Source organism: Protopterus annectens, chromosome 3.part1, assembly GCF_019279795.1.
Source record: "Protopterus annectens isolate FY-2018-M chromosome 3.part1, PAN1.0, whole genome shotgun sequence".
Classification (NCBI taxonomy): Eukaryota; Metazoa; Chordata; order Ceratodontiformes; family Protopteridae; genus Protopterus; species Protopterus annectens.
This window is the reverse complement of record NC_056732.1, coordinates 736,063,479-736,076,388: the sequence shown is the minus strand read 5'-3', so window position 1 is coordinate 736,076,388 and position 12,910 is coordinate 736,063,479. Positions and strand designations below refer to the sequence as shown.

The 12,910-nt window shown below is 40.1% G+C and overlaps 1 protein-coding gene across 5 annotated transcripts in view; it reads left to right on the top strand.

The window, feature by feature from the left end:
- SYBU (syntabulin) overlaps positions 1 to 12,910 on the top strand; it is a 1,013,882-nt gene that overhangs the window by 207,591 nt on the left and 793,381 nt on the right. The gene's annotated exons all lie outside the window — the stretch shown is intronic.

Below are 12,910 nucleotides of genomic sequence, written 5' to 3'. Positions count from 1 at the left end.
TCAAGCTTTTTGGGCTAAAGTTTCAATTGATAATGATGTTTGTTTGACTGTCTCCTGGTCAAATTCTCACACCTTCATTTCCCACTACAAACTGGACATTGTGTATAGAAATAGAGATGCTTTTGGGTCTGCAGTGCTCTGAATAGCCTTCCATGAAGGCCATCCAGAGTTATTGTAGCTGGGGACTCTGTCCCACAGGTCGAGGAAGAATGAAAATGACATCAGATAAGGAAGTTATGTGCTTACCATAACATTCCATCTTTGTTGTCCTTTTTTATTCTTCATCGACCTTCCCTCCCTCCTTTCCATCTAGTGAATGACCTGGCAGATATGCTTATAGAAACTTCTATTTGTTGTTGATCCCCAGTTCTTTCTCTACTCGTTTTTTTTTTTAATTTATTTATTTTTTAATTTAAAAAAAAAATTCTCAATTTATGTACATTGTCTACATTATGGTATAACTGGTAAATATGGTAGCAGCAAACTCAATCTGAGGTAACCGGGGGTGGGGGGAGATGAGGCATTATGGGTAGGGGAGGAGCTTGAGTTTCAGAGCCTAAGTTTTTGAAAGCGGCTTGAGTCTGATCTGAGGTTGCATCTGAAACCCACAGCTCGAGGAAGAATGAAAAAGGATAACGCAGATGGAACGTTATAGTAAGTATGTAACTTTTTTTTTAGCATGTTATTTTAAGTCCAGGGGGTGCACAGTAATAGCGAACATGAAAAAAGTTGAAATTACTAAACATTTGAAAGCAGAAGCAGTGGTGACTTTTGTACCTTTGTGATGGAATATGGAAATTCTTTAATGTTTTATTGTATGTTGATCTTTCCCATCTCTGATTCTTGTTATTTACAGACTGAATTAATCTGCCACATTATCAAAACAAGGCTAAAACTGAATTGGTAGGTGGAAAGTCAGAACTTATCCTAAGTTACAGGAAGGAGAGTAACAACATTCAGAAGGTTTACCAACTGACCTTTGCTGTGTGAACCATCACTGATGTGGCACTGTCCCAAGGCATTAATTGGAAGACTAAACATACTAATTCAGTTTAGTAGCTGCTGGTGATTTCTGCATAAACTTGTCTAGCATTTTAAAATCTTGGTTGGATAGACAGAACAGGTTTGACTTTAGAGCATTTCCAGGAATACACAAGATGTGCTAAAATTCATACATTCGGGAAATAGGCAGTACTTAATTGTTGTGAAATGAAGTAGATGTTATAGAAGACTGAATTGGTAAAGCTTAGGAAAACTGAGACATTGAAGAGCTCTTCTGTACACCATATTCTGCATTTATGATTCCATCAAGGGCTGCTCCATTGGCGTAAAGGAACAAAGCTGTGACCATTGCCCAGTTGACCCGCATTCAATTAGTGGCTTGGCTGATTGAAGAAGCATCAGGGAGGTTGGGCATAAAATTGATGACACTTTAGAGAATGCATGATCCAAAGAGTGGAGTTGCCCTCAGACATGATTGAGTGTTGGAGGTGTGGGCCAGGGAGTGGGTAGAACATATAATTATCTTCCAGGATGGAAACTGAGACAGCCAAGGCCCCAGGACCCCCTTAGGATCCACAGCCAGCCCCAGCAATACTGGAGTAAGATAGGATTGGGAAAGAGATGTGCTGGTAGACCTAGCACTGGTGTGGGGCACAGCGGGTGGGTCAGTTGGATGATGTCCCAAGGGGAACAAAAAACAAATTGATTGTCAGATGATGCTTAATCAGGACAGTAAGGTAATATACAAAAAAAGAGAAGAGATGAGATGAATAATATAGTATTTGTATGCTGTGTTTGCAAGTCAAGTTTAAGCACAGTGAAATTTTTCATAGTGGAATGGATTATAAGGAATGACAGGATTCAATCTGATCATAGCAACTTAAATGACATTTAATTTTAGCAGCGGGCACTGTTAAATTTGATTTCACAATTAAATGTCCTTTTCTTTATTGTCCAAACCAATGTTTAGATTCCTCAACAAATGTTGTCACAGGCTGAAACATAAATAAAAAATTGAGTTGTTTTGGAAGGAAATGACAGGCTGTGATTAACAGCATAGTTACAGATCATCACAGCATTGTTAGACTAGGGGCTTTAGTGCATAAATGTAATATTGTGAGTTTCATCACAATTACTTGGATAGTACAACCTGGTGGTGAAGCATCTCCTTTTCTCCACTGTAATGTGTCCATGGAGCATACCTCTCAGTTGTTGAGATTTTCCCAGAATGTCCAGATTTGCCTCATTTTTGAACTGTTCCTCATAAAATGTTGTGTTCTTTCTGGCATGTTTAAGGATCAGAGTCCTTTAAATAATGCAAAATTTATACCCTTCAGAAAATACATGCTAATGTCTTATTTCGGCTTTTCCAGGTTGGGGGTCGCCACAGCGGATCACCTGTCCTCTCATGACTGGCAGTGGAGTTTTTACAGTGTCAAGTTGCCAGCCCGGCGCCCAATCTTCCACAGAATGCACACACTCATGCCTAGGGCCAATTTAGAGTGTCCAATCCACATACAGCATGTCTTTGTGATGTGGGAGGAAACCGGAGCACCCAGAGGAAACCCACGTGACCACAGGACATGCAGACTCCACACAGATGGCACCCCAGCCGAGGATCGAACCGGAGAACCTCTTTCTGTGAGGCGGCAGTGCTATCCGCTGCACCACCGTGGCCGCCCTCCTTACTCGACTTGATACATAGCATAAAGTAGCTAAATTTGCAACTCAACAATCCTATAGATCTCACCACTGTCTCTCTCTAAAAATATTTAAACTGGCTTGAGCTGCCTCACCTCCTTCTCTCTCAGCTTCAAACCATACACTCAGTTCTTTAGCAGCCGTCTTTCTGTCCAGCCTTACACTCATCTCCCACTGTGCTTCTTCAAGAAACCTCCACAGCTCTTCCCAAGACCTCTTAAATATCCCAATAAATAAATAGCCCAAGTCTAAAGTGGGGTGCAGCTTATATAGCTACCATCCCTCTGTTGAATAGAACAAACTTCCTCTTGAAATTCGAACACTCGCACATCCCCAAACAATTTAAACAAACTTTAAAAGAATATTTCAAAGGGCACTGGATCTGCCAATGCTCAAACCCACCTTGATAACACTCTGCTAATCTATGTATTCCTCTTTTTTTTATATACTTTACCGTTATCCTGTATGATTCAATTGCAAACCCCCCCCCCAAAAAAGCAAAAAAAAAAAAAAAAAAAAACACTTGTGTTGCTTTTTTATATTTACTACTACATTTAAAAATGCTTTTGCTGAAATCTAGCTGTTTGCCATTTTTCTACTTATATAATATTTGTATAATGACTAAATGTCATCTGTATACTTTAAAAAAAAAATGCTCTTGCAGTCATCTAGCTGTTTGCCATTTTCTACTTGTATATCTGTGTAATGACTAAATGTAATCTGTATATACTGGAGCTTTTCTCCCCGGACCTCTGCTGAAAAAGGGCTTCGGCTCAGTTAGACATTCCCGGTCAACAAAAAAGTACATGGTAATGTAAAACCTATTCTGTTCTAAGTATATAATAGCAATAATATAAGATCTAAGTCTGGTATTGGCTCGTGTTAGAATTCATTCTGTAGAGTGACTTGCAGAAAGAGATTAAAATGAGTGGTATGTATAAAGGTTTGTGGGCAATATTGTAGTTGAGGGCCTCACCGCAGTAGCAAGCCCCGCCCAAAACCCACCCCCCTGATATGTCATTCATGAATATGCATTCCCTCCGAATGTACAACCGAAGAAAGTGCACTTGACATTGTAATATGACAGTAAATATAACAGTAAACTGTTTACCAACATGTGTAATTGACAAGTTTTATTGCACTAATAATATATACTAATAATCAGCAAAGAAATGAAACCGTCAAAACACATATCGTCAGGCTTTTTAACGTGTAGCATTATGGTTCTCTTTGTCAGTCTGAATGCGATGGTTCACTGTCCCATTTAATGTCCAAACGGACTCTTTTGTGCAGGTGTCACAGCCAACAATTCCTCAGTATCATTGGCAGGATCTTTTACTAAGAACAGCTTTCCTGTGCACATTTAATATTTTCATATTATGTATGCATGAGCAAATTAAATATGCAGACCGGGTTGTCACTCAATTTGTGACACGCCCATGTCTGCGCGAAACGAACTGGTGAGGCCCTCAACTACAATATCGCTGGTTTGTGATCTGTTGCATGTGTCCCAGTCATGCCGAGGTGTATTATTGTCGGCCCTTGGAAGTCATTCTCTGTACAAAGGTGAGTTGGGACCAGACGTTCCAAATATTAGTCCACAAAAAGGGGCTAATACTGCAGAAGATTTTCTTGATGAACTTTGAAGTACAAGAGTTTTGGTTTGTTCCTCCTTATAAGGCATTTGTCTGGTATGCTTCTGTTGTTGCTGAAGTTTGTGCCAAGCTTTGAATTTAAACAGGGCATTAGCAGCATTTATACAGTTCTTTGATCCCACATACCTGCAAGGGTTTAAAAAGGGGTGCATAATATTCAAAGATAAATTGGAGGGCAAGTGCAAACATACTGCCATTACTACATCTACACTTCACTGTCTTTCTTGTCCAAAAGCCAGCAGTATCTGCTTTCAGTTTTTCTAGCAAAATATGTTTTCTGTAGATGTGTGCTGGTGATTAAGATCTAAAGTTCTGGTATCACACAGTAAGGCTGCATCCACCCTTTTTTTCACTCCACTACTATTATGCTGCGCAAAGTTCAGCTATGTGATTCAGCATGATATCGCTGTAGTTTGAGTAAAACAGTTAAGGTGCTAATTTAACAACCAAGAAATCTCCAGCATATGACCTCTATTAACCTTTGCAATTTACTTTTAACAGGAATGGAATTCAAACATTTGGAAGCCTCCTTAGGAGCAGTTGAGGGTCCACCATTTTTGATTTGGATATGGTATCCATTCCTGAGTAACCTGAATAAATGGACCATATAGGCCCAGAGTAAGGTAGTTGGTCCAGGTTAATATCTTTTTTTTCTCCAGAAGTAGGAGTTTAAAATAGTGTGCATTATGTGTTCACTGTATATCTAAATGCTTGCTACAGGACATGGACTTCCTAAATGGAGAAGAATTAAAGGAATGGATACACTTTTTTAATAAGTTCTGTTCAGTGTATTCTACTAACTCACCTGTGGTCTTGGAGAGGTTTGCCAATACTGAAACACTTGATCCACAAACAGATGCTTAAAACCGGTGTTTAATTATGGCAGCTGATTCTGTATTGCTTTCGGCAGACTGCTGTCTGACAGTTGAGTACAAAACAGTGCTGTGATCTGTTCATGAGTGTTACGCTATTGTCCATATTTTTAATTCCCATCACCACCTCTTGTTGCAAACAGTATTACTCTGCAAATTGCTTAGCAGAACAGAGGTTTGTGTTATTGCTGGAAAAAACATCCATGCTTTGTGGACTTTTGTTAAATAGGTACTTCCAGCTTTGTGGACTTTTGTTAAATAGGTACTTCCACCCTTGCTGTATGCTCACTAAAACATGTGGTGTAAAAACTTTGTAACACGAATAAATGTAAAATGTCATCTGTCCTTGGATTTTCTTTCTTCAAAAGCACAGGAAGGCTGTTCTGAAGTATCTCCATATGGGATGCATCATATGTCTGAGAATTCGGATTTGTCAAGTCAAGTACAAGGTGTAAAACATCCTAACTTAGGTTAGAACAGAATAATCCTTGTTAGCATTTTAAGGTTGAAGATGTATTCTTTGTCACTATGACAACTTGTATATGTATGTTTTTCTGACATTTTGTTGCTGGGTACCTAATGCACCTTGATTTTCATTGCACAAGACTAAGAAAGCATAATTGTACATATGTCTAGTGCTGTACGTTTGTGTTTGTTTGCCTTATTTACTTAACTGACTGCATTTTCTCCCCCTTGGCCTTCAATAAATATGGTAACTGCTCAGCTGGGCAAGTTAGTTAGAAAAAAATACTGAGTTACTTGTCATTTGTACTGTGGTAAAAAAATATAATGATTGTTTAACATGCAGCATGTTTATACAGGCTGTTATTTTTTTGAATGTGTATGTTTATACAGGTTGCTTTTGGATGTTATGATGTAATTTCAAGAACATTTCCCTTCACATTTTTTATATGTAGAGAGAATAAAGTGGGAAAAAAAATATTTCTGTGGTGGAAGTCTGGGAAGCTGATGACGTGAACTAATTCAAGAATAAACCATAAATCATTCAAAATTTGCTTTCATTTTGTTTGCTTTTTAATGTAATGAAGACTCTTACAATAAAATGCCCATTCTTCAGATATGATTTTTTTCTCTTGTACCGTCTGGAGACCAGAAGATATGGCTTCTAGAGTGTCATACTGTATTAGCTGCCTGATTTTGTAAATAATTTACAATTAGATCGACAAAAATAAACGATATATATAATATTTTGATCCCTAGTAGTGCTCTGACCATCTCTCTCTCTCATGATGCCTTTGACCGTCTGGGCGTTAGGTTTGGCTTCACATCTCTGACATTGGTCATCCAAGGGAGAAAGGGAGTCCTACAGTGATGACCTAACATTCAGTGGATCAGGCAAGAAAGAAAGCCAAGGTAATCCCAGAGCGGCAACATCTTTGGTGACCACTGGGATATTTGCGTTCTAGAATTACCCTCTGCAATAGGCCACCAAGTATAGTACACTGCTCACTGTTCTTGGCCCAGAAAGGTGGGGTATACTTGTAAATGTATACATGAAGCTCGACTATAGAGTGCAAGCTGTCCTTGGCAAGCCTCGCACTCCTGAGGTCAAGGGTATGTGAAGCACAGATCTGGCACTGTCTCTTAGAGTTTGCTTCTGCAGCGGGACTTATCTATCTCTTGGAGGAAGGAGTTGGATATGCCAGTACCGGCTGCTACTTAAACCTCATTGTCTGAGATGCAGATAAGACTTTTAACCCTCAGTTTGACAAACCCAGCATATTTTAGAGACTTGTGACTATGTTACCCCTTGGAGAGGCAGAACACTGCTGAAAAAAATATGGTTCAGAAAACTGCCTGCTTCCTTGTGGGAGCTTTTGTTGCTAGGCTTTCCATAAAACTGATTCTGTGGTGGAGTGGAAGAGCTGAGGAGAGTGAGGGAGTGCATTGTGTGTTTTTAATGTACATGTACCAGATGTATCTTGCCTGTCCTTGCATGGGCTGTAGCTAGCAAAACAATGCTCCATAAAGCTGTATTATTGGTCTCTGCTCCCACTGAGTCAAAGTTTGGTTGTTCATGCGTGCATTTCTGTCATTTCTAGGTTGATTGCTACAGAAAGTATTATCTGTATTCTTAAGCTTTATGGCAATATTCAGTAATTTACCATTTTAGGCTGCTTCATTCAGGCCATCTCATTCAGTGATGTTTTATTTCCATTTCGGAGTACTTTGTCTTAATGATGGCGAAAGGAGTGGAGTTACTTTGCATCTTCCAAATAATTTACTCCATAATAGGCCATTATTTATTTTCTTCGAAAAAATACACAATCTGTTAATGCTGAGAATGAAGATCGCCTTTTTAAAAACTTATTTCTGTGGGGAAAAAGTGCCCTTTCACAAGTACTACTCTGATGTGAATGTAAATGTTCTTTATTGTTAATGGTGGCATTCTACTCTAACTTCCCAGTGTCCATTTTCTGTAGTGTTGTCTTCATTATAACATCAGAAGTTCAAATAGGATATTTTGTATACAAGTCCATGAAATCAAAAGTAAAACTGACTCTGGGAATGATATCGGAGTGTAGGAAAGGAGAAAGGGATAGGGTAGTCCTAAGGAAAATACATTGTCTGGTGTAGTTTTAATTGAGTCTGGAACAGAAACTGTTAAAGGGAAAATTATTAGGACCTACAAAATAATGCACAATAACTATAGGAATCTGAGATGGTTAGAAAAAATTGGGAAGGGAGATTGGATAAGCAATTCACAAAAAAACAACGGGAGGACATATGTGTGGCACCTAAATATGCAAAAAAGCTTATACCACACCTTTCGGCCCCTAAACCTGGACCAAAGCACTAAAGGAGGTGATGTCTCCATATTCATAAAGGATATGCACACCTCCAGACTAGTAGCCCTGCAATAACACATCAGAGATGCTTCAGGTACAACCAACACTGAGTAAAACTGCAATCCAGGTTGCATCCTGCTATAGATCCCCAACCATGTCCCAAGACTCCCACTCCACATTCCTAAACACACTGGACCCCTTCATTAACTAGGAAAATTACTCGTGTACCAACATACCTGGACCAACTCATTCTTACCCTCAGCAGGGGTAGCAACATCCTTGACCTGGTCATTGCTAACATGGGCAACCTTTGCTCTACACCAGTAATCAACTCCTCCCTGGTCAGATCTGACCATCTAATCACCATGGATATCCACATCCCACTCTCACCCCCCTCCCCAAAGGAAACCTCTGTAAAAAAAAAAAAAAAAACTTCTCCAAAGCCAATTTTGGACTTCTAAAAACAGAGGTGGCTAACTTCATGACACCCATGCAAATGGAAAATAGGTGCATGACTGAATCATACCCCAAGTGCAAGGAACGGGCCATATCAGACAGATGCAAGACGCGCTCCTCCAAAAAAAGGAAGACAATCTAGTGGTCCCCTACCATAAACTCTACAACAGAAGGAAAAAACTGTTGCAGAAAAGGGTGAAGTCCCAAGACTGGAACAACTCCCTTGACATCCTCAGCAAAAAGCTGAGATCCATCATCAAATCCTCTAAAACTTGCTATGAAATAAAATTGCTGCAGATTCTAAAGACAACCACAAGGCATTCTATAGTTATGTCAAGAATCTACATGGCAGTACTCGGATCTGCTCTGAGTTACAGCACAATGGCAAAACATATATAGAACCAACTGATATTGCCAACATATTGGCAGACAGGTTCAGTGTGAACTTTACCCCCCTTTCACCCCCAAAGGGCCTATAATAATACCTGAGGAATGCCAAGTCCCTATTATGGTTACACAGGTGTAAAAAGCACTGGCCAAAGCCAAGAGTACAGCTTCCATGGGACATGATAATATCCCTGGCTGTGTTCTATATGAATTACAAAAGTGAACTGGCACCACACCGGAGTACCCTCTTCAATCACAGTCTCATTTCAGGCTTTGTTCCTACTGAATGGTGCACTGCTATGGTCATACCACTCCACAAAGGAGGAACTACAGACCTTGGGAACTACCGCCCCATTAGCCTGATGAGTCTGATATATAAGGCTATGAAGCGCATCATCATGAACCTTATAAGTAAGGATATAGGTAATCTCCAAACTCTGGACTCCACGCAGTTTGGGTGTGTGAAAGGTAAATCATACCCGCTCAACCTGATGGACTTCTTCGGGTCTGTCACCAGAGCTGTGAATGACTACAAGGTAGTTCACACAGCCTACCTAGATCTTGCTAAGGCCTTCGACACCATCCCTCACTCAGGAATCATAGACTCACTAAACTAGGCATAAATCCCTGTCATAAGGTGAGTTGCTAATTGGCTCACTGATAGAACCCACACTGTGAAAATAGTGGACTCCAAATCTGACTACCGACCAGTTACAAGTGGTGTTCCATAGGGATCGGTCCTAGGTCCTCTCCTGTTTGGCATCTACTTCTCTGAAGTTCAAGCCAACACAAAGGGACTCTGGCTGACCAAGTTTGCAGATGATTGCAAACTGGGAGCCATTATTGATTCTCCAACTAATGTAGGCATTCTACAAAAAGGCCTCAGACACCAATGACTGGTGCCAGAACCATGGCCTTAAGCTCAATGCCAAAAAGTGCATTGTCATTCCCTTTGGGAAAAATTTGGTGACCAGGAACTACCACATAGGCAGTAGCCCACTAAACACCAATGGTATGATAAGAGACCTGGAGACACAGGTTAACAGCAATCTCTCCTTTGATAACCACAGTGCCACTGTAGTCAGAAAGCCCTTCTATGTGGCACATCTCATTACAAAAGGTTTCTCATCCAGGAAGAAAGAGGTCATAATCCCTCTCTACTCGTCCCTCATTAGACCTATTCTAGAATACAATGCCTCATTTTGGTATGTACCTCACTTGACACCTAGAACAACTGGAAAGGCCACACAAATACCCCACTAAGAGGATCTTTGGCCTTAGACACATGCCCTATATGGACAGACTTAAAAAAACTCCAGCTATACTCTGTCTTTTATCACCTACTTAGAGGCGATCTCTGCTTGACCTACAAAGCCATGTCTGACCCAGAGCTGCTAGATATGCTACACCTAAAGAAATCCCAATTACTCCATGCCACACGCTCCAGGGACCCAAACCTCATTATCACATTAAACAGAACATGCTGAAGAGACAGGTTCCTAACCCAGAGACTTCTCATACTTGAACAAACTTCCCATTCACTTCAAGTGGAGCACGTCACTGGCCCTCCTTTAAGAGAAATCTTGACGAGTGGATGGGCAATAGGAAATTCATCCCAGGGGATCACTTCAGTGGTCTTGCTTGACAGGGGCACTGGAAACTAACTTTGGGCGGCATGATGTCAGGGAATCTTCTTGGGCTAGGCTTATAAAGGCTTCAGGGCCGTTAGCCTAGTACACACCCATGAACTTATATGATTTAGAATGTTTTGCTCTGAAGTGTTTGCATAATTACTTTTTTACCCCAAGCAGACTTGACAGAATTTTTCCTCTGGTAGATGGCAAATGTTGGAGGTGTTATGGGGAAGAGGTAACTGGGAACATATGTTTTGGGAGTGTACTGAGTTGGTAGACTTCAAAAATTCCCTATAGAGTACTCCTCAGAAATGATTTTTTGAGTTGGAATGCCGGATCTGAATTGCCTAGACCTAGTAAGACCTTAAGTTTGATTTCCATTTTTTAGCAATTTTTTTGGGCAGCCACCAGACTTCCAAACCAAGTGTATTTGAAGTAGTGAATATGGCAGCAGAGAACTGGAAATGGGATCTTTAGAAAACGGTAGGAGCAAATTACATAGAGAAAAATACTGTGAGAACAATACATGCAGAATGTTTTTGAGAAGGTGTGAGGTTTTTTAGAAGACGGGAATTGAGTAATTTATATAATGTTAGATTGAAATTTGTACAAAAGTATTGTGTGTGTGTGTGTGTGTGTGTGTGTGTGTGTGTGTGTGTGGTTAATGTTCGCAACTGAACATGTTAATGTGGTTTGTTTTGGTATAAATGTATGCTTGACTGTGGCTTGAGTAATAATTCAATAAAGGTGTCAAAGTAAAACTGACTAAGATGTCAGTCCCATGGCCAGAACTTTAGCTAGACGTTAGTATGGATGTGCAGCTACAATTGCATACCAATGCTATTTAAGGAAGCCCAGCTACAGAGAGGAATTGGTTACATTCCCAACGCTGTTCTTTTAATGGTATATGTGTGGCACAGTTCTACCATCCAATAGCTTTGGAAAAAGCTAAAAGAGCCTTATGAGCCTGAAGCTTTATTTTGGTGTATACATTACATACATTAATAGACTTGGTAATAAAATCAATAATTGATTAAAGACTGGTATTAAATAATGTGTACAAATAGCTACCAGTCCCATAATGTAGTGCTGGCAGGCTGGAGAGATGGACCCCTGTCCTGCACCATTAACCCTACTATATTCAGACATGTTTATGATGAGTGCAATTTCACAACTGTACTGCATTCATTGTAAGAATTGGTGCTGCAGGAAACGTTGACTGGTTGGTGTGGAATAGCAGGTCTAGCAAGACTTTTATCCCGGGGTCAACATATTGGTTTTGATGGAGTTCAAGGGTTGAGTGCAAATCGGAAATATATGGTGTGCATCTTTCCATTCAAGCTTGCACACTGTAGGCAGTGTAAATAAACCTCTGTACCTTGACTTTGGAGGTGTAGCACATAAGCACATTATCTAACAAGGATTTATTTTTCAGTTCTGTTCTGTTTGAGGGTTATGCAGCACCTTAGTAGTATTCCCTGTCATCTGTGGTTAGTGTCTCTTGCTGTGCCACTTAAAAACGTGCAAAAGGAGAGGTAGGCTGGACTTGACTGGCCACTACAGTACTTCGGATGTGGTGTTTTACTCCCTTTAGACTACCAGACATGCCTTACCAGTAACTGACACTCCTCCTGACAGTCCCTCATAACCACATCTCATTGAATACTCTGCTCATTCCACCTTCAGAAAAAAATCTCTTTATATTTAAACTACAGGCCAAATCCACCTGCTCCCAATGTAGACACATTACCCAGGACTCCCCCCCCCCCCCCCCAGGCATCTTTTAATTATTGTTTGACTGTCCCTGTCAACAGGTAGCTCTACTTTACCTATCGCTATGTATTACTACCTGCTCCACCATCTAACTGGTTTCGCCTTAACTTCCTTTGTCCAAACTCTTATCCTCTCTTCTTCATCCAACCCTATTGCCTGTCTCCTGCCTCCTCCTCTACTCCCAAAAACTTCTACTCGTTCTACCAACAGCACTGTACACATTTTCTTTCTGAATCCTCTCTTCCCTGCTCTAGCATCTGTTTCTCCTCATTGTCATCCCTTGTTCCAAAAAAGATTTTACCTTTCCACTGCTGTTTATTTGAAACTTCTTGGAGTATATTTTATGGATTATGCTTGTCCTTATTGTTTACATTTCTGGAGTGCGTGTTTTACCTGCATATTTTGCCATTATTTTTCTTGAGTATATGTTTTACCTGTCTGTCTGTTTTATTACTATTTTGTTCCTAAAATTGCTATGGAAGTACTTATTGATTGTAGGAGTGAACCCTATCCTCCTGGTTTGTCATAAAAGGCAGTGTAGTTAACTTTTTAGCAAAGACAGGAGTAGTTAAATATTGGTTTACCTAATAGCTTTGGTTCTCTTATTCTAATCTAATTAT